A 14,551-nucleotide genomic window follows, 5' to 3' on the forward strand; every position below is an offset into this window, starting at 1 on the left:
CGCCGTTTGACCAATCCAAGCTCAACCGAAGAGCTAAATAATGTCTGACCCAAGCTCTAGGCGCAGGCTGGAGCTCCCAGTCGCCGCCGCCGCCGCTGCGCCCGGGCGCACCCGCCCGCTTGCTGTCCCGCGCACCCCGTCGCACCGCGGGCTCCCGGGCGGGGCAGAGGAGCCCGCCGGGCTTGCCTCCCACCTCCTCCTCGCGAAGCTTTGATGATACACTGGCACTGCAGCTGCCACCGCTGCTGTGGGGCTGGCGGCACGCGGCTCCGCGACGGAGACCTGGGCTGGGCTCAGGGGCCAGGAGCGGGACAGCGATGTGACTCCGCCGCCGGGGACCCGTGAGCTTTGTGTGGACCCCGAGGTAGGCGAGCACCAGGCGTGGGGCTGGGCGCGGGAACCGCCCATTCGCTAGGGAAAGTTGGCCGGGGGTGGGGTGGGGGGGCCGAAGTTATGGGAAGAGGCCAGAACGCCGCCTTTCCTCCCCTCCTGGAGAGAGGGGAATATAGAGTTGCTCCTGCGGAGCTTTCTCCTCCCATCCCACGACCCAGAGGCGCAGCCAGGACCTCCGAGGGAGAGGGATCCCGGGAAACCCTGCTGTGGAAGCGAGAACGCCAGGGGAGACGCGGAACTGCGCGATGAGAGCGAAGAAGGCGCCCGGGGGATCCCACGAAACCCTTCCCCACCAGAGGACGGATCTTGAGATAGATTTAGGGCACCAGCTTTTGGGGGCCCTGACTCCTCGAGGTGACGGTGTCGGGGCTAGGATGTGAATCTTTCCCATGGCTGGGAGGTCCCCGAGCAGATTTTGGGGGAGGCTCTTGCTCCCTAAGCCCGCATTCCCGTCCCCGGGGCTCCATCCGGGCGGCACAGGTCACCTGCTCCCGAGAAGTTGAAACCAAAGAGGACGGATACAGGTTCAGTGCCAATGTATCTTGGAAAACTTGAGACACCCCTGCAGTTTGGACCCGAAAGGGCCTGCGGGACTGGTTGTGCCCACACCTCTCCCCACCCTGTGCCCCTCCCTTGGGGCACCTTTCAGGGAAGTAAAAGTTTTGACTTTCGAGGGCTGGATGGGATGTGTGTGGGGGATGTCCAGACTCGAGTGGTTCTCTGGGGGTGCAGAGCCTTGAAGAAGGAATGGGTGAGTGAGCAGTACCTGGAAAGAAATAGCCGAGAATACGGGGGCTTTATTTCCGAAGGTCAGAAAAAAGGAATTGCTGACTGGAGACACCCCCAGGGGAGTAAAGGCTCGCGGCCACTGGGATAAACTGAAGTCTCAGTCGGAGGATGCTGTGTTTGTGTGTGGGGGTGGAGATGGCGGGGGGTGGGCAGGAGGAGGGGGCAGGGAGAGCGGTGCTAGGGAAGGTAGAGGGTGCCCTCTGCCGGCCAAGCTGCCCTGAGCCGCTGCTGGGGCGGGAGACTGGGGGTGGGGAAGTGGTAAGGGATGGCTTAGCTGGATCCCTTCCGGAGCTGGTAGGAGGGACTTGTTGAATGATGCTTTCTGACTCCCGGTGAATTTTGGCTCGTCGCGCCTCTTTGGCTCCAATGCAAAAAGTTTTCCTCGCTTGTGGCGCTTTGACAGGCTACGATTGGTGGTATGTTAGGGCTTCCTGGATCTTATTTTAGGGTACTCCTTGTATCTTACACTTCTCAATGCCAGTAGTAACCAGTGAACATTTTCTGACAAGAATGCAGGAATGTTTTTGGCCAGAAGCAAAGAAAAGCATATTTCCGAGTGTTTATTAATTCTCCTAGTACACTTAACTTTTAAAGCAAAGCAATAGATATAATTGGGAACTTTGGTTTTTAACTGCATATAAAATGTGTTAGTTATTAAATGAAAACTTCAAAGTGGACCATACCTTCATATATATATATATATATATATATATATATATATATATATATATATATATATATATATATATATATATAATGTCATAAGGTCACGTTATCTTGGTTATAAAATTATATATATTTATATATATATTATCTTTTGTTTATTGAGGTATAATTACAGGTTCAATTGGTCTAAACATAGGAGCCTCCAATGTTTACCTCATGCAACATTATCATTTTTTGTTTGGAGGTTTCACAGATTATGGCACGTAGTGCTTCAAGTTATTACACATAATAGATCACATCGCACACAGAAATTACACCAAAAGTTTTGGCTGAGGGAATGGCACCCCTTTAAAATAATCACTTAACTCCCGTTCCCTGATTTTGCAAATACCCTGCTTAAGATTTTTATTTTCTAAGTTAACTCCTAGACTGGCACCAGAGGTAAGAAAAAAAAAGAGAGAGAGACACTTGTTGAAATGTAACCATAACCTTTCCTGGAATTTAAAACATGTTGGTCACCATTACTGGAATTCCAGGGCCATAAAGTCGTTGTCTTTTTTCTTCTACTTTATTTTGCAAAATGTGATAAATGTTGGTAAATATAGACCAGTAATAAGTATTATGACAGAAGTGTTATGTACATAGAGCTATTTTAAGTTCTTACAAAACGTTTCCTATTTATAAATGATATAAGCAGAAAGAAATGATTTCCAGATAAACAAGACTTACGTACATGTTTTGAAGCATTAGAACATTGCAGACAACTTAGACATCACATTTTTTAAAGCAAAATAACAGTAATTTTTTAAAGCTAAATAAATGGCAGATTTTCATAATTTTTCACATAACTTTGGAGCCTTTCATAGCCCATTCAAAGCTGAATTAGTAACTAAATCATGTTTATGTTAAAGTGATATTTAACGTGTACAGTAGGTCAACATTTGAGTATCCAGAAAAATAAAGCATTTAGGAAGCCTGTTTTAGGATGTCCTTTCAATAAGCGTAACTTACTTGCACATAAAAGGAACCAAGAATGTGATCATTTGCCTAAAATGCAATGATCACCTCAAATGATTTCATTTATATTGTGTGAGTTAATTGCCTAACTCTCATAAAGGCCAAAGAGGGTGGAGGAGGTGCTGGAGTATTATTGGTTCCTTTTCATTCATGGGGTGGGGGGGCGGGGGGGCAGCTGTAAATAATGCCATTTTCTGAAGTCCTGGCTCAAAGTCCTCGGGTTTCCTGTTTAATAGGGCACCATTAGAATGTAAATTATTCCCTTCTTGGAATCTTTAGGAACCCCAGCATTTCAATAGTCAAAATGTAGGTGATTGATGATCTCATTTCTTTCCAACATAAATATCTCGGTTTTGTAGCTCAGCTCACACTGCAAGATGAGCACGCCCACCTGATAGTATAGCAGAGAGCTTGTTTACCTTTTTTTTACATTTGTCCTTAAATGCTTCTGTAAATACCTGCCTCCCCCCCCCACACACACACACAAACACACATCCAGGTAGTGAACTTGGGGAATGTAACAGCCAATAGCTTTGGGTCTCAATCATAGACTTAATCTTCTACTAAGGCGACAAGAATACTGAAGATGTATACAATGTAAAGGTCATATACAAGTAGTTCATTAACATTTTAAGATTTCGGAAGTTAGTCCCAGAGTAGAGAAACACAATTTTAAACTTCCTGAATAAAAACATCATGGAGAGCGTGTGATAGCTAACTCTGGATATCTTTTAAAATGAAAGGCAGTCTCATTTCAGATGTCCATAATACTGAACTGATTGTAATGGTTAAAACATCATTTCAACTTGCTCCCCATATGGAAGATTTTAGTTTGTGTGAGGGGCCTAGCCTAGCCCAATGCAAGTGAATATATCCCTTTAATAGGGTAATTGCTAACTTGTCTCAACTTGTTTTCAAATGATTGTTATGGAGCACTCAGTTTCCACTAATTGCAAAATTGCTGCTTAATTGAAGGGCTCTCAGCAATCGAGTGCAGCCATTCAGCCAATTGGCAGGCTCTGTGATCTCAAGCTGTGAAGTGCGTTTTAAAGAGGAAAGGAGGAGAGAATTCCAGGGAATTCTAGGTTTCCTTGCTGGCAGTTCTGTGGAGGAAGAAACCATTTGAACGAGAGTCACATAAGTTGTGTTGTGATACATTTTCTTTATTAGGATGAATAATATGCCCACATGGGCTTCAAAAGTGAATGAGCAAACTTACCGGTTCCACTCTGCATCCATTTACTTTTTTTAGTATGAAGTAATGTTAAGCAATAAATAATGTTGCCAAATGAAAGCCGTATGTCATTTGCATGTGGGGTTTAACCCTAGGAAATGGGAGGGCTTTGGCATTTTTAAAGTTAGACATCTGTGTCCTCAAAGTTCCCTTAAAATTCCTCATAAGACATAGACTTGTTTAATCCTAAATAATTTTATACCTAAATATATCTCTGGCTTTCCAGAATACTTAGAGTAAAGCCTTAGAAAAGTCATGGACTCAATTATTAAATATATGGAATAATTGATGACAGACATGAAACAATGGATCTCACTAATATATGGACTTGGGAAAACCTTTTTGGGTGAGGGAGTGGTAAGCGTGTGTGTTCTCGAAGTGGAACTGGAAGGTATTCTCATTTCTGTAGAAAAATACGAATATCTGATCACATCGGTATGGATGCTTTCATTTAAATGCAGGTACTCAACTTCAAGTACAAACTCGGGGACACTTACGCTCTTGGTGACACAAACCTGAAGAAATATACTGGATGCTAAGTAGTGGTTCATGGCCCTGATGTCTCACTTATACACCGCCTAGAGTTTGAGGATGGGTTCCATTAGAGGAATTGGGGGGTTGGGTGTGAGACAGGAGAGTGATGGGGAGGGAGCAAAGTAAATTTATAAGCTTCAGGAATAGCCATAATAAAGTTAAAGTTTATTTCTGAAGAGCCCAGAGAGTAACGAATGTTATACAGTTTTCCCCAAAGGTTCACTTGAAAGAACTTTCATTGGTTGTCATGGTAGTAATGTCCTGATTTTGAGAGCTCGCAGAACCTAGTGGCTCTTAAATGTGCTTTCATCTTGGTTCCTTTGGTCTGACAGAAGCTTTATGACGACCTTCTGTGTTTTTGACATGCCTCCGCGTTTTGCGAGGGAGAAGAGCAGGCAAAGGAGGATTCCCTATTCTGAGACAATGGAACTAGGAAATATAAAATTATATGATAACAAAAATCACTTAACTTCAAATTGGCTTCTTAAAATAAAACTAGAAGGCTACCTGTCATTTAATTACAACTATTGTGTATAAAATTAATGTACTTATCATGGAAATACGAAGAAAAGGAACTAACGGGCAGTCTCAAGTAATGTAAGCAATTTATCAAAAGTTGAAGTAATAGTGCCACCTAGAGAACAAAATCCCCAGCTTTACCAGCCAAATGGCTTATTTGCCATGAGCCTTTTTCCAAGGCTGCAGTTAACTAGGATTTCCTTGCCACCCTATTCCGATTTGATGTGTGTGTGTGTGTGTGTGTGTGTGTGTGTGTGTGTGTGTGTGTGTTGGGGGGGATAGTGGTTAGTAGACATTTGGGATTATAGATGAGATCTTAAAACAGGCAGGCCCACTACTCAATCCATACACTAAGTTCTTTTAGCGTTTTAATATAGTAGCCAAATGTAGAATAGCCTGCCAAGAATTAGGGTTGGCCTCCTTTTCAACAGTTATATTTTTAAGGATATGTATTGAAGCATTGAGCACAAAGTTTCTGATTTTATTCATTTACTACAAGCAATTCATTGCACTTTCCGAGATACAATAATGCCAAATAACTTAAGTAGAGTGAGACCTTAAGAATTTCTTTGATCTATGATCTAATTTTAACTTTAATGATCTGAGAAGATTTAAGGATAAAATAAAGGGTCATATATGTAGCAGGATTTTAAACACCAAAAAAAAGGAAAAGAAAAAACAAAGTACAAGGGGAAGGAAATTTTAAGAATTATCTTAACCTTAGAATAGATAAAGATATACATCTGAGCCAGCACCAAAAATAGTAATGGAAGCAGGAAGCAATAAATACAGATTAGCTTAAAATTCTTCTGTGGCAAAATTTATATGTAATTCATTTTTGTGTGTTCCCACAATAGCATCTAAAACAGTGCTGGTAGCCAAGGAGGCACTTTGACAAATATTGTTGAATGAACAAATAGAGTGATTCATAGTTGCTTCAGAGCCTGACTAGCAATATAGACAATAAAGAAACTTTATAAGTATAGAAAACTGTTTATCTGTTTTGCTGGCAGAAAGGCAGACATTGGAGGAAATACATATAATAATACTTTCTTTTTTCTAGTACCTATTGTAAATGTCCTTTAATTGGCTTAGTTCTAAAATTTCTTATGCACAATTTGGTTCACTCATAAAATTACTTGGAACATGTGAAATGTTAAAGTTGATTTAGAGAGTAGCAACTGTAAACTTACTGATGGATTTTCGTTTAAATATTTTCAAACTTTTGGATGCCAGTGGGGATGCCAGTTATCATGCTTCAGGGAATAGAAAACAGTATATGTTAAGTTTGTGCCAATTTCTGATAAGAACATAACCAAAAAAAGTCATCACATTGTCTGTACTTTGTGTCAGCTATAGACGTAATCAGGTGCAGAAAACTTTATTGTTCAGGAAAAAAAAATTACCAAAAAAAGAGAGAGGAAGGAAGGGGTGGGGGAGAAAAGAGAAAGAGAGAGAGAGAGAGAGAGAGAGAGAGAGAGAGAGAGAGAGAGAGAGAAGGAAACTCACTGAATAACATTTTTGCCACATGGGATTTAGTCTAATCAGCCTTGGTTTTAGAGCTGTTACTATCAGCATTTGCTGCCTTTTTTTTTTTATGCTTTCTTTCTGCCTTCGTGTGCTTTTGAACACTGAAACTATGCCCAAATTGAAACACGTTTCTGTCTTTTCACATGTTCATTTATTTCTTGAATCATGGAGAGTGTTTTTAAACACAGATAACTTGCTTCTACATCATGTAGAATCTGAAGGTTGAGAAATTGACTGCATGCTGCTGGAAGAGATGCTTGGCTGAGTCCCAGGCCACATTCCTAGACCAAACTGGGGAAGGTGTTCTCTCTTGTGTAACACTGGGAAACCCCATCCAGCACTACCACATTGGTTGATAATGTGTCTGAAGGCACAGATGATATGCTGATCATATTGAAACATAAAGCCAGTAGACTTTCTGTTGAATGATAAAATCTGGATCATTTACATTTACTTAAATGTAAAATCCCGTAACTAGGTCAAAATCAGTTGGATAAATACAGGAGAGAATAGGGAATCTGGACAAGGATTTGGGGGATGACTTAACAGAGTGTGGAAAAGAAACATAAATATTTTAAATAACTGCAGGGTCGATGTGAGCCATGGGGGTGACGAGGGTCAAGAACCATAGCTATTGCAGTTTTGGTCTATACCAGTAGAAGCATAATACTCACGTGGGGATGCTATATATTTCTCTTCCACTTTTTAAATAGATTATTATAGAGTATTATCTTCCGTTCAGGGACCTGAAATAGGTTGCTTTAATTAAGTACATCATTGACAATCAGTCTATATTGAGGTCATTGTGACCAATATGCATAGGGGACTTGAAACCACTGCATGTGAGGAATGGTTAAGTGGACTTAGAACGGTTGACCCAAGGCGAGAAAACTTAGGCTAGAGTGGCAAATGGCATTTTTGTCTCCCTTAGAAATTCTTGGTGGTAGTGACCCGGAATGCTGGGTGAAGAATTCTGGAGCTGTCCAGGCTCCATGAGAGAGCATGTTCTAGCTGATTGTTAATGCCTCCCATAGCATCCTTATTTAGAGGACAGCCTTCACAGATGGGAAGAACTGGCATAGGGAGAAGGGAGTGAGTTTATTGTGTGTTGCCCCTGAGAGCAGATCTAGCACCAGTGATATATACTGAGGTACTGTATGTAGTATCTAGAAGAGCTTTTCTTTCCATTTAGCTAAGCAAATACTGAATACTTACTGCATGGAAAGCATTTTATTAAGGGGATTTATAATTGAACAAAGGAAAAAAAACTTCTTTGGCATATGGTCAGTTTCCTATTATAGATATTGAAACAGAGGCTGAAACTCTTTTTAGAAAGGATTGCATACTTAACGTGGGAAGTTGGAGTGAGGTATTCTCTGCAGTACCTTTGGACCCCTAAGTTTTCCAAACATATCAATTGTGTCATAAGTATGGCCCTTATTTTTAGTTCACATATAATCCTAATGGTGACAATTATATACCTGTCTTCGAGTCTTCTACCTGAGATATGTGCAGCATCATTACTTGAGTCTCAGAAACCCTTCCCATTTCTTTGCAAAGTGCAGTACTTTACTTTTTCTATATTTACATATGGATTCTCAAAAGTAGTTATTTTTCTTTTGAATTGGACAGAATGGAATGTTTAAAAAGAGACGATGCCTTGGATTGCTTACGAAATTAACTTTTGACACTGTATTTTTAAGAAAGCTCAGCAGCTGAACTAAACAAACAAACAAACAAACAAAAACAACAACAAATTTCACCTTCCCTCTAGGAACCATAAATTCCAGAGATATTAGAGCTTTCCAAAGAGTTTCTCTTTTTAAATGTAAACTGTCAAAGAAATTGAGCCCTACCCCAACCCCATCAGGCTTCAACATGGATAGAGTTACTTTTTTTTTTATAACTTATTTATAACTTTGCTCTTCTCTAGCACAGTTGGAGATTAACCAACATGGAGATGTCATTAAAATGCAAGTTTAAACCATAGGACACACAGCCCATTCCAAGTACTCATGAATATTTATTCTTTATGGTCTCTCATACCGCTTTCAAATATTCAGATTGTCAGTCAGCAAAGCAATTTACTGTTCATAGCCCCTTTAAGACATGATACATTTTGTAGTTTATGTTGCTGCATGTGTATTTTCTCCTGTTTCAAAGCTTTTCTTCAAAAAAAGGAAAGGTGTTATATACAGGAATTGATTCTTTTATTCATTAATTCACTGAGAGTTAATTGTGTGCCCAGTGGGTGCCAGGCACTGGGCTAGCTGGGGTTTCTTTTCTGTAAGTGGATCCTTCCATCTTCAGGGCTATGTATTGAGGCACCGCATTGATTCTCCCGCATAAGACTTTTATTACCTATTCGTATATTTGATTCAGAAGAGGCCTGGTACAGGAAAAAAGTCTGTTAAGCAAATTCTCTGAGTTATTTCTGATCTTCCCGCCTATACGATGGACTGTACATTTTTTTTTTTTTAAGATTTTATTGGGGAATTGGGGAATGGGACCAGCCAAGTTGTTGTTCTTCAGTTTTGTTGTGGAGGGCGCCAGTCGCCATCTGGCTTCCCGTCAGCAGCTTGTGGCCTCTAAGCTCAAGGTGCTGTGTTCAGGTTTAATTGCAGGTGGGTGGAGCCACCATCCCATGTGGGAGTCGAATCAGCAGTCTGTTGATAAGTACGCACGCTCTATCCACTGAGCCATCCGGGCGGCAGCTCTGCTCAAGGTGCCGAGTTCAGTCTTAGTTGCAGGTGAGCATAGCCCACCATCGAACAGGCAATCTTGCTGTTATAGCAGCTGAGCCATCCTGCCACCTGTTGGCAGCTCAGTGACAGCTCAGCTTGGGCGCAGTGTCAGTGGCCCATGTGGAAATCGAACCAGCGGCCCCGTTGCTCAGAGCCTGCACTCTTAAGCTAACTCTTACCCAACTGAGCCATTCAGCCCACCCTTGGACTATAACATTTTGAAGGAATATATTTCTCTTTTTAGAGATTGGTCTTTTGTATCCCCCTGATTCTCAGATACTATTTTGTGTTCAAGTTAAGACAATGGAAATGCATATTAGACATTGTCTTAAACATTTTGTTATTTGAGGATATTTCATGAGGAACTCTTCTAATAACGCCTGGACCAAAGATGCTGTTCATTTCCACTGATTTTATGATGGATTTTTTCCTTACATACAAGGACACATTTGGGCCTCTTAGTATTCAGAAGTCTGTCTTACATTTGACAGTGTTTATAAATCCTATGTATATCCCACCCCCAAAGAAACTTAAATTGTGAGACTGCTTCTATTTACTAGAAGCTGGTTTCATGATTATGCTGAGTAAGGAAAAGAAGACAGAAAAATCAGTGTAGTGAATAAAGACTATCTTGCTTTTAAACATTAGTCAAAGCATGTTTATATTTTGTAATGGTGGTTTTTTAGAGTTTACTAAAAGTCACGTTTCAATCCATTGGATCTCATTTCACTGTGAACTCAGGAGGTGTTTTTATTCAAATATGTGGTACAAGTTAGATTCTGTATGTGGTGTTCATGAATCATGTAAATATGTAAGTATAACTCAAACACAGTTTGGCATCATCAACTCAGAAATGTTTAACCTCTTGATACACAACAAGGAAGAAAATTGTCACATAGTTCTTTGTGAATCTCAGAAAAATCACAGGACACAGGAAATGGTAATAGGTCCCACTTTCCTTCTAATACCAAACCTATAGCCATGCTCCTAGTCTCTTTCACCCTGAGCAGGGCAATCAGAATAAGTGATAAATAAATAGTGCCAGAGACCATCCCATGTTTTGTTCCTTGAGACAAAATCAGAGGGATAGACACAACCTTCCAATTTGTGGTATAAATATAAATAAGTAAATTGCAGTACTTTATTTTCTCTGAACAAAATCTTATATAGTTAAAATGAAAATAAGCAGCGCTGTTCTAGTTGAACTACGCAAGGACACATCAGGTCCTGTCCCCTCAACCCAGTTTTGACCCTTGCAAGAGGCCCCTTGATATTCTGCAAAACCCGGTTGGAAAATTGTTGTTCTAGATTCAAGTCAACAAGTAGAAACCCAAAAGTCCTATATCTTCCTTCCTTCCCCATGAAAATGACAGTCCTCCTGCCCGTTCCTGTGGTTATTCTCTAGCTTGTTCAGAATATTCACAAATGGTAACCTGATAAAGTAGATAATTCTATGTGAAATGTTTCCCACTGCATAATTTTTAGAAATAATCATAGATGTATAATGGTTGAGAAGCAATGCAGAATGACCTTATCATAAACGTTTTATTTTATTTGTAATTAAAGTTTATTGGTGTGACAATGGTTAATAAAGTTACATAGGTTTCAGGTGTACAATTCTGTCATGCATCATCTGTATATCACATTGTTTGCTCACCACCCAGAGTCGGCTCTCCTTCCATCACCACGTATTTGATCCCATTTACCCTCATCGAACATTTTATTAATCACTAAAATTTATCATCATTAGTAAAATTGATTTTAAAATGCTTTCCTAAATTGGCCGTGTGTTTTTCTGGTTTTCATGTTCCTGACAATGATTGCCTTAAAACTTGGAAGCATCTGTTATTCCAGAGCCTCTGATTATTCCTGTGTCAGTCTCCTATAAAAATCCAGGGGAACTCTCCCCATCACTGTTCTAAGAAGTATCAGAGGTTGTAAAGTCTTGCTCTGGTGAAGTGCCCCAGTAGGCATTGGTACTGAAACCAAAATTCAGTTGGTCAACATTAACATTCCTAGGTGATTTTATTGGCCAAAGTCATGTGTAGATAAGATTGCACATTTCAGTAATAATCTTGTCCAAAGATACAGTAGTCCATACATTAAAAAATATATCCACTTATCTCATTCCATTTGACCCTCCAAATTACCTTTGAAATAGATTGGGCAGACATTATTCCTATGTAGCATACTAGGAAACTGACACTCAGAGTAGCTACACAACTTGATCCAAGCTGCCCAGCTACAGGACCAGAGCAAGGATTCTAGCCCAATGACCTCTCCTAACCCAGCTCTCTTACCATTACTGTGGCTGTCTACAACCATCACCTGGCAGTATTCAAGTAAGAAACCGTATTTCACCCTTGATGCATTGATGTGAGTGCCTGGCACAGGTGCAGGCCGATATTGTCACCCTGGCCTAGTGTCCATTTTCTCTCTAGAGCTGAGACTGGCAACCTTCTGTGTGCCAAGGAAGAAAATTATAGTGGGAAGATAAAAAATGTTTATGCTAATGAGTTTTTGAAATTTGGTTTCCTTTTCTTTTAAGAAAAAAAATGCTCTTGAAAAGCAGGGAAATGAATATATCATTTTTTGATGTCATGTTCCTTGAGCTTCGTAGTTATAATTTTGCTTAAAGCTGAGGATGTTGTTAAGTGAAATATTGGAGAATATAACATAGCACTGGAACTTTTTAAAAAAATATGTATATATAATGTATATATATAGATAGATAGATAGATAGATAGATAGATAGATAGATAGATATCGAGTCCTAATTCCTGAGATTCAAAGGTTTGGGACAGGGCCTGGGCATATGGTATGTTTAGAAACTCTTACAAGTGGTTCAGGTGTGCAGGAAGGAAAGTTTGAATCGCTGCACTAGAAGCCAAATACATTGAATACCCTGTGATTTAGAGAGACTTACCATGTATTTTGTCCAAATACTTGGCTGAGAGCGTGGTTAGGAGGGATTTGCAGCCTTGTAAATAATCAGAAATTCAGAGGCTGTAAGAGGGAAGGTTGCTGAAGACATTCTCCTGAGTTTAAAGATATTTCCTAATCAGAAACTTCCATGTGGGAGCAGAAGGCCTGGGACACCATCCCTGGGACCAAGGAGCAAGTCGGAGATCAGGTTCACAGTTTACTAGGTCTGTCACCTTGTACAAATTATTTCAAATCTCTGTGCCTCAGTGTCTTAACAGGGTAGTGGTAGGGCTGAAGTGTGTTCAAACGTGTAAAGAAATGCTTAGACCAGTGCTTGGCATAGTAAATGCTTAACGAATTCAAGTCACTGTTGTTATTATTGGCACTTTCCAGCCTTAAAAGAGTACCTTTTATGACTTACTGTCAAGACAGTTAGAAACTTTATCTGCATGATTCATGCCTAAATTTGCTTTACTCTGCACCAAAGCTGACAAGACCCAAACTGTTTTATTGTAATCCTTGGAGTCTAATTTGTTTATTTATAACTCTTCTCCTTTCATCCATCTAAATCCTACTCATTGGTCAAGACCTAGTTCTAATTCTACTTCCTGTTAAAAGACTCCTGCCCAGAATAAACCTGATCTATATGAATTCCTAGGTCATTTATGGTCTATATCTCTCACAACTTAGTAATTAAGTGTATAAGCAATTGTGCAACCATTAAATCATTATCGGATGTCTTCTCCGTGTCACATTCTATGCTAGCAGTGTGGTTATGATATTATTGTCTAGAATATTTTTCTAGACTACACTACTTGGGATAGCCTTTGACTTTAAAGAAATATTTCCTAAATAGAAACTTCAGGAGGCAACCCAGGCCTGGTACCTGCATTCCTGGGACTGATGATTAAGTCTCATTCCAGGCCCACCACCTACTAGATCTGTGATCTTGGGCAAGTTACTTACATTCTCTATGTCTAGCAGAATGTGATGGGAATCCTTTTCCCCCATCCTGTGTTTCCACAAGGGAACTTGCTTCCTAAAAGGGAACAGCATCAGGGGAGCATCGTGGGCCCTTCTCTTCTCCCTGTTACTTGCTCCTTTCCACGAGAAGAGGGGTGAGTAATCTGACTGGTGAGACGCACCAGATTTGTTGTCTACTGGACTATACGGCATGCAAACCAAAGCAACAAACCACTGTGCTGAAACTGAGCCCACTTCTGTCATGTTCTGTGGGGCCATCATGCCCAAATTTGTAGCTTCCGGGTGTTCTAGCTACTATGCAGTAAGCAGTAAGACCAGGGCTAGCTTCTTGCAGGCCGTGCCAAGATCTCTGCCCTCTGAGTTCCCATTTTTCTGCCTCCAACTGTGTGGGTCCCAGAGCCTTGGTTCGAGATAGTAGGAAAGAGGCCCCATCATGTTTTCTAACACAGCTTTGCTAACATGAGGCTGACCCTGTATTATGATTCCCATTTGGCAACTTGTTTCTATTCTGATCCCACTGTAAAATCTTCCGGAGAGGAGTCATGATTACCCCAAATATGTACCAGTAGGAAGTTGAATAAATGGTAATTTTTTTAAAAGTTGAATGAAATATGGTCTTTACCCCAAAGAAACTGTCTTATAAGTTGGCCTTTTCCCCCCAAGTATTTAGTTTGAACTCTACAATTAAAATTGTAAACGCTTTGAAAGCAAAAACTGTCTCTTACATTATTTTAGTCCCCATAGCACATAGCCAACATGACACATATGTAGTAGGTGGCACCATAATTACTTGCTAAAGGACATAATTCAACATGTCCTTCCCTTATGGAAAAGATACAGACTTCAGCACTGTCACTTTCAGCTAGGAAAGCACTTTGAATGGGAAATCAGTTCTAGGTAAGTAGCCTCATCTATAAATGAGCCTTTCGGTTTTCCAGTGTTTCCACACCAACATTGAACTCTTCACGGGTACTTTGTCTTGCTTTATGGGTTGTAGATGCTATGAGGTTAGTAGACCAAGTAATATTATATAATCTTTTACTGTACAAAATATGATCTATATTGAACAAAAACATGAGCCAACAGACTCCTGTCACCTTCCCCCAGTGCTCCCTTTTCATTCTTTCTTTTGGGGATGCCCTTGTGCATTTTGCCAATTACAGCATGTACTACCTTGAATTATGGTTGTCAGTGTATGTGTCTAATCCATAACCCA

The 14,551-nt window shown here is 40.5% G+C and overlaps 1 protein-coding gene across 5 annotated transcripts in view; it reads left to right on the top strand.

Annotated features, from left to right (window-relative positions):
- BDNF (brain derived neurotrophic factor) overlaps window positions 1-14,551 on the top strand; it is a 53,406-nt gene that overhangs the window by 19,132 nt on the left and 19,723 nt on the right. Inside the window, exon 1 of one of the 5 annotated variants that reach the window (XM_019650720.1) lies at window positions 52-364. The exons of the other annotated variants lie outside the window; for them this stretch is intronic. The gene's annotated coding sequence lies outside the window, so the exon portion shown is untranslated. Of the gene's footprint in view, window positions 1-51; window positions 365-14,551 lie in introns of those variants that run through there. 5 annotated transcript variants of the gene reach the window in all.

Source organism: Hipposideros armiger, unplaced genomic scaffold, assembly GCF_001890085.2.
Source record: "Hipposideros armiger isolate ML-2016 unplaced genomic scaffold, ASM189008v1 scaffold_145, whole genome shotgun sequence".
Lineage (NCBI taxonomy): Eukaryota > Metazoa > Chordata > Mammalia > Chiroptera > Hipposideridae > Hipposideros > Hipposideros armiger.